Here is an 11,140-nt window from a genome sequence, read left to right on the forward strand (position 1 = left end):
TTTTTATTTAACAGCCCAAACACAGAATTCTCCCTTCACCACCTCCTCCCACCTCCCCTCTCCCATGCTCCATCTACTGCTTTATTTCTCTCCAGGAAAGGAGTGGCTTGCTATGGCTACCAACCAGCCATGGCCTATCAAGCTGCAACAAAACAAGGCATCTTCTTTCCCATGAAGGCCAGAGTAGCTAACCATCGGAAGGGTCCCAAAGGCAGGTAACAGAGTCAGAGACAGCTCCTGCTCCCACTGTTAGGAGTCCCACAGGAAGACCAAGCTACACAACTGTAACATATGTGTGGAGAGCCTAAGCCAGTTCCATGCAGGTTCCATGATTTTTGGTTCAGCCTCTATGAGTCCTCAGGTAAGTGGGTTTTCTTGAGGTGTCCTCGACTGCTCTGGCGCCTAGAATCCTTTGTTCCCATTTGCCACAGATTCACCAAGGTCTGCCTAATGTTGGACTGTGGATCTCTGAAACTGTTTGTATCAGTTTCTGGATAAAGCTTCTCTGATGACAGTTTGGCTAGGCACCTATCAATGATTGGTATAGCAGAATATTACTAGAATTCATCTCATTGTTGTTTGTTTATTGTTTTGTTTTGCTTTGTTTTTTGTTTGTTTTGGGGGGTTGTTTGTTTTATTTTGTTTGTGCAAGTCCTGTTTCATTCTATCATAGGTCTTTAGACTATCCAGATTCTGGGTCTTGGCCACCCAAGCAGTGACAGGTATGACTTCCTCACAAGTCATGGGTCTCAAGTTAAACCAGTCATTGGTTAGCCACACCCACAATTTCTGTACCATTTTTCCCCAGCACATAGGAAGACAGGAATTGAATATTAAAGGTTATGTGGCAGGGTTGGTGTCTCAATCATTTACTGTAAGTCTTGCCTGATTACAGGATGTGACCAGTTCAGGCCTTATATCCCCCACTGCTAGTAATCTTAGCTAGGACCAAGCTCATAGATGCCTGGAGGTTTCCATTGAGCAACTTCCTGACATGTACCTGCCCTTTCCAGTATTCTCTCCCATTGCTCTCTTCCTTCATTCCACCTCCAGCCTAATCCCTTGTGGCCCTGCCCACTCTCCCAACAACCCACCATGTCTATTCTATTCCCATGTAGATCCATGTGTCTCCTTTTGAGCTCTCCTTGTTACTTAATTTCTCTGGGTCTGTAGATTGTAGCATGGTTATCCTTTACTTTCCAAACAATATCTATTTATAAGTGAACACATACCATGTTTGTCTTTTTTGGTCAGGGATTCTTCACTCAGGAAGATTTTTTTTCTAGTTCCACCCATTTGCCTATAAATGTCATGATGCCATTGTTTTTAACAGCTGAATAATACTCCATTATATAAATGTACTGCACTCTTTTATCCATTCTTCAGTAGAGTGACATATAGATTGTTTCCAGTTTCTGGCCATTATGAATAAAGTTGTCATGAACAGAGTTGAGCAAGTGTCCTTATGATAGGATAGAGAATCTTTGAATATATGTCCAGGAGCAGTACAACTGGGTCTTGAGGTAGATAGAGTCCCAATTTTCTGAGGAATAATCATATTAATTTACAAAGTGACTGTACAAGCTTGCACTCCCAACAACAACGGAGGAGTGGTCCCCTTGCTCCACATCCTTGCCAGCATGAGCTGTCACTGGTGCTTTTGATCTTAGCCATTCTGACAGGTGTAAGATGTCATTGTCATTCTGCTTTGCACACTGATGATTACTAAGTATGTTGAACATTTCTTTAAGTCCTTTAAGGCCTTCTGAAATTCCTCTCTTTATAATTCTCTGTTTAGATCTGTACCCATGTTTTAATTGTTTTGTTTCTGTTGTTGCTGTCTGGGGTTTCTGTGGTTTCTTTCTTTTGTTTATTTGATTGGTTATTTGGTTGGTTGGTTGAATATGGTTGGGTTTGGTTTACTGATGTCTATGCTCTTAGGCTCTTTAAATATTATAGAAATTAGTCCTCTGTGGATTATGGGCTTGGTGAAGACCTTTTCCAGGTCTGTGAGCTTCCATTTTACCATATTGATGGTGTCCTTTGCCTTATAGAAGCTGTTCAGTTTCTTGTAGCCCCATTAATTAATTGTTGATCTTAAGGCTTGCCTTCCACGTTAGTGTTCTGTTCAGAAAGTTGTCTCCTGTGCCAATGTGTTTGAGGCTACTCCTCACTTTCTCTTCTATCAGTTTCAAAGTATCTGTTTTAATGTTGAGGTCTTTGATCTACCCAGTTAGACCAGCACCATTTTTTTGAAAATGCTGCCTTTTTTCTACTGTATAACTTTGGCTTTTCTATCAAAACTAAAGTGTCCATAGGTATGTGGATTTACATCTAGATCTTAGATTTGATTCTATTGATCTACCCGTCTTCTTTTATCTCAATAATGTGCAGTTTTTTATTACCATAGCTTAAGGTATTAGTGTCGATTAAAATCAGCATGGTGATACTTTTCAAAGTTCTTTTATTGTACAAGATTGTTTTAGCTTATTCTGAGGGTTTGTTTTAGTTTATCCTGAGGTTTGTTTGTTTGTTTGTTTGTTTTGTGTGTGTGTGTGTTGTTTTGTTTCCATTGAACTTGAGTATTGTTCTTTCAACAGTTCTATAGAGAACTGTGTTGAAATTTTAATGGGAATTGTATTAAATATATAGAATTAATTCTGGCAAAAATGTCAATTTCTTATTATGTTAATCCTACCAATCCATGAGTATGGGAGATCTTTCCACCAAGAAGATATCTCAATTCAGAACTACTATGCCCCAAATACAAGGGCATCCACATTTGCAAAAGAAACATTACCTAAGTTTAATTTAAAACCCCACACATTGTGAAGTGGGAAACTTCAACATCTCACTTTTACCAGTGGACAGGTCATCCAAACAGAAACTAAACAGAGAAATAATTAAACAGACATGATGATTCAAATAGATCTAATGTGTTTATAAAACTTTTCACTCAAATGTAAAAGAATATACCTTCTTTTCATCACTTCATGGAACCTTTTCCAAAATTGACCATGTACTTAGTCACAAAGCAAGTCTCAACAGCTACAAGAAAATAGCCCCCTTCATCTTCTCAGACCAAGATTAAAGCTAGATTTCAACAACAGAAAGCAAACAAACTCATGGAAATTAAACAACTCTCTACTGAATGACTGCTAGTCCAAGGCACAAATAAAGAAAGAAAGACCTCCTAGAACGCAATGAAAATGAAAGCACAATATACATAAATTTAGGGGACACAATTAAAGGGTGCTAAGAGGAAAGTTCAGAGCACTAAGCGCCTACATAAAGAAATTAGAGAGAACTCATTTGGGTAACTTAAAAGCACACCTGAATGCTCTAGAACAAAAAGAAGCAAAACTCCCAAGAGGAATGAATAGAAGGAAAACATCAAACTAAGGGTTCAAACCAGCCCTGAATAGAATAGAAACAAAGATAATAATTCAAAGAAGCAATGAAACCAAGAGCTGGTTCTTTGAGAAAATCAACAAGATTTATAAACCGTTACCCAGACTGAAAGGCAGAGAGAACAAGAGAGAGCGAGAGAGAGCAAGAGAGAGAGAGAGAGAGAGAGAGAGAGAGAGGGGGGGGGGGGAGGGAGAGAGAGAGAAAGAGAGAGAACATCCCAATAAAAAGTCAGTAACAAAAAGGGAGACATAGCAACAGACACCAAATAAATCCAAAGAATTACTAAGTTATATGTTCAAATCCTGACCTTCACGAAATTGAAATATATATAAGAAATGGACAAATTTCTTGATAAATAACAGTTTTAGGTAAACTACCTAAATAGGCATAAAACCAACCCTTTAGGAAGTAGAAGCAGTCATTAAAAGTCAACCAAAATTAACTCGGGCCAGAATTCTATCAGAATTTTAAAGAAGAGGTAAAACCAATACTCTTCAAATTATTCCACAAAAGAAAAACAGAGAAATGTTGCCATATTCATTTTATGAGGCCTCAGACACTCTGATATACAAAGGACACAAAGACTCAACAAAGAGAAATACAACAATTTCCCTCATGAACATTGATGCAACACAATTATTTTCTTAGATGAAAAAAAAATGTTCTGGCAGGAATGAAGAGATACTAGAGATATTTGTGTTCTTCACTTTCTCTATCAGACGACTGAGATAATGGATCCCAAGGAATTGGTATTTTCCAAGAGCTCTGCAGAGATTTCCTATACGTTTAGTGACTTGTAGATCAACTAATAGGGAAAACAATGGAAATGAGACAGTGATGGATCACAGAATTGCAGGACTGCTTACTTAAGAATATATTTTGTCTTCTTTTTAGACCTTAACCTGGAGGATGGGTTTGATGAAGGGGCTGAGCATGATATGATGGACCAGTAATCCCTGAATTTCTTTTTTCTTGTTCCCAATGTGACTACATTAAATTAATCCCTCCTTTTTGCTATTACTATGTGTTTAATTAAGGCAGGTGGTTGAGTCAGGTTTGTTCTGTTTGGGCTTTGATCTTAGTAACTATGGTAATATAATCAGCTCAGAAGAGATTTTCTTGTTGTTCATTTTGTTTTTCTCTGTGTGTTTCACATTTATTTCCCCTTTATTCCTGGTGTTTTCCTCTTGGTGACTGCTGAGATTACATACAAATCGATCAGAGAAGGCACAGTCATTGGGGTAGAGTGTTTGTGTATGAAGGTGTATAAGCAAATGTTTGTGTTTGTGTGAAGCCCTATGTCAACTCTGAGTGTCTTTATCTCTATCTCTATCATTATCTCAAGCTTATTTTTGGATTGATATGTAAGTCACTCAACCCCTATGATAATTCTCTCTGCTTCTGAGGGCTGTGCAAAATCTGGCTTTTTAAATAGGTATTGGAGTTGTGAACTCAATTCTCTACACTTTCAGAATAAGTACTATACTGACTTACTTGTACCCACTATTACACTAGCACTCATCCCACTGAGACCAGCTCCACAGATGAGGGAGAATGTCATTGACACAGAGAAGAATAATTTAGTAGTTCAAAAGCCCACCGTGACAAAAAGATCAGTCAGTGCTGTAAGGCATATGACTAGTTTTATGAGTCATTTGTATAGTAAGGCTTTCTTGCTTATAGTCTTGCCTATAGATCATTACACAATGCCACATATCACATATCTCGTTAGCATTTTAAATCTCTACCCACAAGTGTTTATTTAGCATTATAATGAGTCAGAGGTCACTACTGGATACTCTAAGATGCTTCTATACCTACACCAGTCAAGAGTTCCCAATCTTTCCCTTTGCTGACTGGTTTTCTGGATATGCTAATGTAGCTTTTGTTTGAAGGCTTTGGATCTCACCCTCCTCTCTATGCTCAAAGTGATTTGCACATACTAGGAAGATCCCATGCCTCTGACCTAACTCTCTCCCTTGCATTTCTCTCATTACAAGTAAGGGAGGTAAGAATAATCCAGAGTTTGGAGTAGGACAAACCCACATGCAAATTCTGATATGAACTCATTTTTCTTCTTTTTAATCCATTTTCAATTAACATTAAAGTAATGTATTTCACTATGACATTGTTTTACATATACACCATCATATCACACATATTTATCCCTTCCACACAGTCCTTGCCTGTCTTCCCATCCTACGTTCCTCTCTTGTCTTGACTTACTTATAAAATGGGCAAAATGATGAAACCTAACATTTTCATCAAGAAAATGAGAGACAAAGAAATATATGAAATATAACCATGGAATAGATTTCTTTTCTTTCTTTCTTTGTTTCTTTCTTTCCTTTTTCTTCTTTTTTTCTTTTTTGGATTCAATGAGGTGCTGTACCTAAATTGTCTGAAGTTAGTTATTCAATAGGAATTGTCAGATTAGGGGTCTCAACCCTCTCTGAAACTTCCTCTTTCTGGTTTGTAACAGAGGCACACAAAATCCATATGCACACACACACACACACACACACACACACACACAACATATAGACAACAGAAACACACCATGCACATATACAAACACAGAAAAGAGTAAAGAAAAACTAACAAAGAGTAGAGCTAAAGGGAGAAAAAAGAAATAGGTCTATTTAAACACATTGTCCAATTTATATTGTATTTCTTCATTATATTTTGTACTGGGAAAAAATTCATTGTGTAAGTAAAGAAATAAAGTTATCTGTGCCTCGGGAATTTCCTTTTTAATTGGATATATTCTTTATTTACATCTCAAATGTTATCCCTGTTCCCAGTTTCCCCTCCAGAAGCCCTCTATCCCATACCTCTCCCTCTTTTTCCATTAGGATGCCCTGCTAGCCACCCACTCTCTACTGGTTCCACACCATGGCATTCCCCTACACTGGGCCATAAACCAATCACAGGACTAAGGCCTCTACTTCAAATGATACCTGACAAGGTCATCCTCTGCTACATATGAGGTTGGTAACATGGGCCCCTCTACTTGTACTCTTTGGTTAGTAGTTTAGTCCCTACGAGCTCTGGGGAATCTGATTGGTTGATATTGTTGTGTTTCCTATGGTGTTGCAAAACCCCTTCAGTTCCTTCAGTTTTTGTTCTAAGTCCTCCATTGGAGACACCATTCTCAGTCCAATGGTTGGCTGCAAGCATTCTCCTCTGTATTTGTAAGGCTTTGATGGATCCAAAGATTATCAATTTTTCAGTCAAGTTTCCCTGGAGAAAAGAATCTGCATCCTCAGACTGGTACAACCATTCTGGAAATCAGTCAAGAGGTTCCTCAGAAAATTGGACATTGAATTACCTAAGGACAGCTATACCCCTCTTGGGCATATACCCAAAAGATGCCCCAACATATAACAAAGACACGTGCTCCACTATGTTCATAGCAGCCTTATTTATAATAGCTAGAAGCTGGAAAGAACCAGATACCCTTCAACAGAGGAACAATACAGAAAATGTGGTACATCTACACAATGGAATATTACTCAGCTATCAAAAACAATGATTTTATGAAATTCATAGGCAAATGGATATAGAACTGGAAAATATCCTGAGTGAGGTAACCCAATCACAGAAAAACACACATGGTATACATTCATTGATAAGTGGCTATTAGCCCAAATGCTCAAATTACCCTAGATGCACAGAACACATGAAACTCAAGAAGGATGATCAAAATGCGAATGCTTCACTCCTTCTTTAAAAGGGGAACAAGAATACCCTTGGGAGGGAATAGAGAGGCAAAGTTTAGAATAGAGGCAGAAGGAACACCCATTCAGAGCCTGCCCCACATGTGGCCCATACATATACAGCCACCAAACTAGATAAGATGGATGAAGCAAAGAAGTGCAGGCTGACAGGAACCAGATGTAGATCTCTCCTGAGAGACACACCCAGAATACAGCAAATACATAGCTGAATGCCAGCAACAAACCACGGAACTGAGAATGGGACCCCATTAAAGGAATCAGAGAAAGGACTGGAAGAGCTTGAAGGGGCTTGAGACCCCATATGAACAACAATGCCAACCAACCAGAACTTCCAGGGACTAAGCCACTACCCAAAGACTATACATGGACTGACCCTGGGCTCCAACTGCATAGTTAGCAATGAATAGCCTAGTAAGAGCACCAGTGGAAGGGGAAGTCCTTGGTCCTGCCAAAACTGAACTCCCAGTTGAACGTGATTGTTGCGGGGAGGGTGGTAATGGGGGGAGGATGGGGAGGGGAAGCCCACATAGAAGGGGAGTAGGAGGGGTTAGGGTGATGTTGGCCTGGAAACCGGGAAGGGGAATAACAATCGAAATGTAAAAAGAAATACTCAAGTTGATAAAGAAAAAAAAAGAATAAAGTTATATGGGTCCACCTGAAAAAAAAAAAAGAATCTGCATCCTCTGCACAATCTCTGCCTTTATTATGTGTGGTATAAGGGGAAATTTGTATTGCTTCAGAGTTTTGAGAATAATCAAAACACAAAATGCACAAAAAATGAAAAAATATTAAAAGCTGCAAGAGAAATGGGGAACTAACATATAAAGGCAGAAGTATCAGAATTACACCAGACTTCTCACCAGAGAGTATGAAAGCCAGAAGATCCTGGGCAGATGTCATAGAGACCCTAGGAGAACACAAATGCCAGTTCAGGCTATTATACCCAGCAAAATGCTCAATTAACTACGTGGTGAAACTAAGACATTCCATGACAAAGCTAGATTTATACAATATCTTTCCACAAATCCAGCCCTACAAAAGATAATAGATGGAAAACCCCAACACAAGGAGGGAAACTACACCCTTAAAAAAGAGAGTAATCTTTCAATAAGCCAAAAAAAATATATCCACACAAACATAATCCCACCTCTAACAACAAAAATAAGAGGAAGCAACAACAATTACTTTTCCTTATTGTCTCTTAAAATCAATGGACTCAATTCCCATAATTAAAAGAGCATAGACGAACTGACTAGATACATAAACAGGACCCAGCACCTGGCTGCTTACAGGAAACACACCTCAGTGACAAAGACAAATAAATACTCTTTCAGTGTAAAGGGCTTGAAAACAATTTTCCAAGCAAATGGTCCCAAGAAACAAGCTAGAGTAGCCATTCTCATATCGAATAAAATGAACTTTTAACCAAAATTTATGAAAAAAAAGATTAGGAAAGACACTTCATATTTGTCAAAGGAAAAATCTACCAAGATGAACTCTCAATTCTGAACATCTATGCTCCAAGTGCAAGGGTCCGCAAATTCATAAAAGAAACTTTACTAAAGCTCAAAGCACACACTGCACCTCACAAAATAATAGTGGGAAACTTCAACACCCCACTCTCATCAATAGACATATCATGGAAGCAGAAACTAAACAGAGACACATTGAAAATAACAGAACTTACGAACCAAATGGATTTAACAAATATCCATGGAACAATTCATCTTAAAACAGAAGAATATACCCCAATACCCAGAGTCTACATGTAGCCCCAAGTGACCCTGCCCCCAAGTTATTTCTGAGAGGTTAATAAAGATGCCAATAGCCAATAGCTGGGCAGAAGAGATATGGGTGTTTTATGTTTCTTCATTATGGAGTCAGAGGAGAACAATGAGGGGAATAAGAAGAAGTTGCAGGAGGAGAAAAGAGAAACCACCGTGGGTTAAGATCATGAAAACAGGGCCCTGAGGGCTGGCCAAGGAGTTAAGAGCAGCCCAGATGAAACATAAGTAATAACTCAGGATAATCAGTAGAACTATATATTCTAGTAACATAAAAGGCAGGTAGGTATTTGCAAGGCTCTTGTGCTATTTAAGGTATATTGTAAATATAAAGCTTGCATGTGCCTTTTATCTGAGAACTAAATAGTCAAAGGAGGGGTTGAAACCCTCAGTCAGGATCAAGTGATTTCTCCAATATGGGACATACACAATTTAAAAAGAAAATGGAACTAAAAACAGATCTGAGTAAAGAGTTCAAAATGGAATCCAGATTCTTATGTCCTCTTTCCATGTGTCTCCTATAATTCCTCCCAAGTAAATGTTCTCCTAAAAGAGCTCAAATAAATAAATAAATAAATAAATAAATAAATAAATAAATAAACCAAGCAGACAACTGTAGCTTCAGAAACGTGAATGTGCATTTTTTACTCTGTTCCCTGAGCAGAGAAAAAAGATGAATTCAATATGAGTTGTTGGTAGTACTGAGGAAAGTAAAGGTGTTTGAATGTTTTAAAACCTTCCTCTAAGGCTTGAAGGCACACAGATTTAATGCCTGAATTACAGTTTGCCAATTCTAAAGTGCAGGATAAGGGCAGTAGTCCAAGATGTCAGGATGCTTGAGATAAGACATCAAAAGAGCCACTTGCAACCCAATCTGTTATGTCAAGAATCCAGGAGCTTCCCATTTACCAACTGGGAGGTGACTGAACCTTCAGGAAAGGACCTGGTAGGGGGTCTTTAAACTGTCCTGTTTGTCTCTTCAAAGAATGATGGGCTCTGGTCTATACTGTCATTTACTCGTTTCCTGCTTCATGAGCTAAGCAAGTCACTTGCATCAGTATGTCCCGCCCTCACCAGAATCCAAACACATGGGCTGCCCCATTTAAGTAAGGTACCTCCAGAGATTAACTAGAACTTCTAATTGTTTTTGTACTTTATACAAAATCTCTTCTGTGGAAATGATATTTTGAAAAAAATCCATTAACAGCCATTTTGTTTTAGGAACAAAGACATGGAAGAACGTGTGAATCAGTGGTTAAGTCTATGTTAACTTCACCTAGCCATGCCCTTCTCCCAACCTGACAGGACAACAGCAGAAAGAAGTGGAGGAAAGAAATGAAGATAGATATAACAAGTGGTAGATTAAGTGGGTGAAAGGTGACCTAGGATGGGAACACTAGCACTTTGATTAGAGGTAGGACCACAATTTTAGCTTTTATCATTTGCTTTATTCAGTGATTAAGCATTGGTCTTATTCATAGAAATGGAAATTACCAGAGAAAAGGATGAATTATATTTGATCCTCAGAGAATGGGACGGAGTATGACCATTCAGAGAATGAGATGGAGTATGGCTAATGGATCAGGATAATTAGTTATCACTACCAGACTGAGCTACAAAGAAAGAATGATTCTTTTAACCTACTGTGCTAGCCCAGCATCTGTGTACTATATTTGGTGGTCATCTTCTTTCTTACCCCAAGGATGTATATCACCTTACATGGCAGGGAACAGAGTTGGTATGTGTGTGTATGTCTTCATTTTTCTTCAAAAACAAACAAACAAACAAACAAACAAACAAATAAATAAATAAATAAATAAATAAATGAAATTAATTAAATTTGGAGTTTCAAAACCAAAATACCAAATTATAGTTCTAACATATATGTATTTAACAGTGTTGCCTCAAAAGTTCAAACCAAATAATTGACAAAGCTGAAGACAAAAAGATAAAGTCAAATCAGAGTGGGACTGATAAATACACACGTCTCACTGATCACACAGAAAACATGAGAAGCCATAGGAACTGCAAATGCAGTCAAAAAATTTCATCACCAAACTTGCACTTAACTATTGGGAAATATGATCTCTATCAAATTCACACGAAAGTATTCCCAAAACTTCATGAAAGGAAAAAAAATAACCTGCAAATGCACTCTTTCTAGGATGTTAATGGCCAAAGATCACAATCTTACATAAAGGATAA

Source organism: Rattus norvegicus, chromosome 2 (assembly GCF_036323735.1).
Source record: "Rattus norvegicus strain BN/NHsdMcwi chromosome 2, GRCr8, whole genome shotgun sequence".
Classification (NCBI taxonomy): domain Eukaryota; kingdom Metazoa; phylum Chordata; class Mammalia; order Rodentia; family Muridae; genus Rattus; species Rattus norvegicus.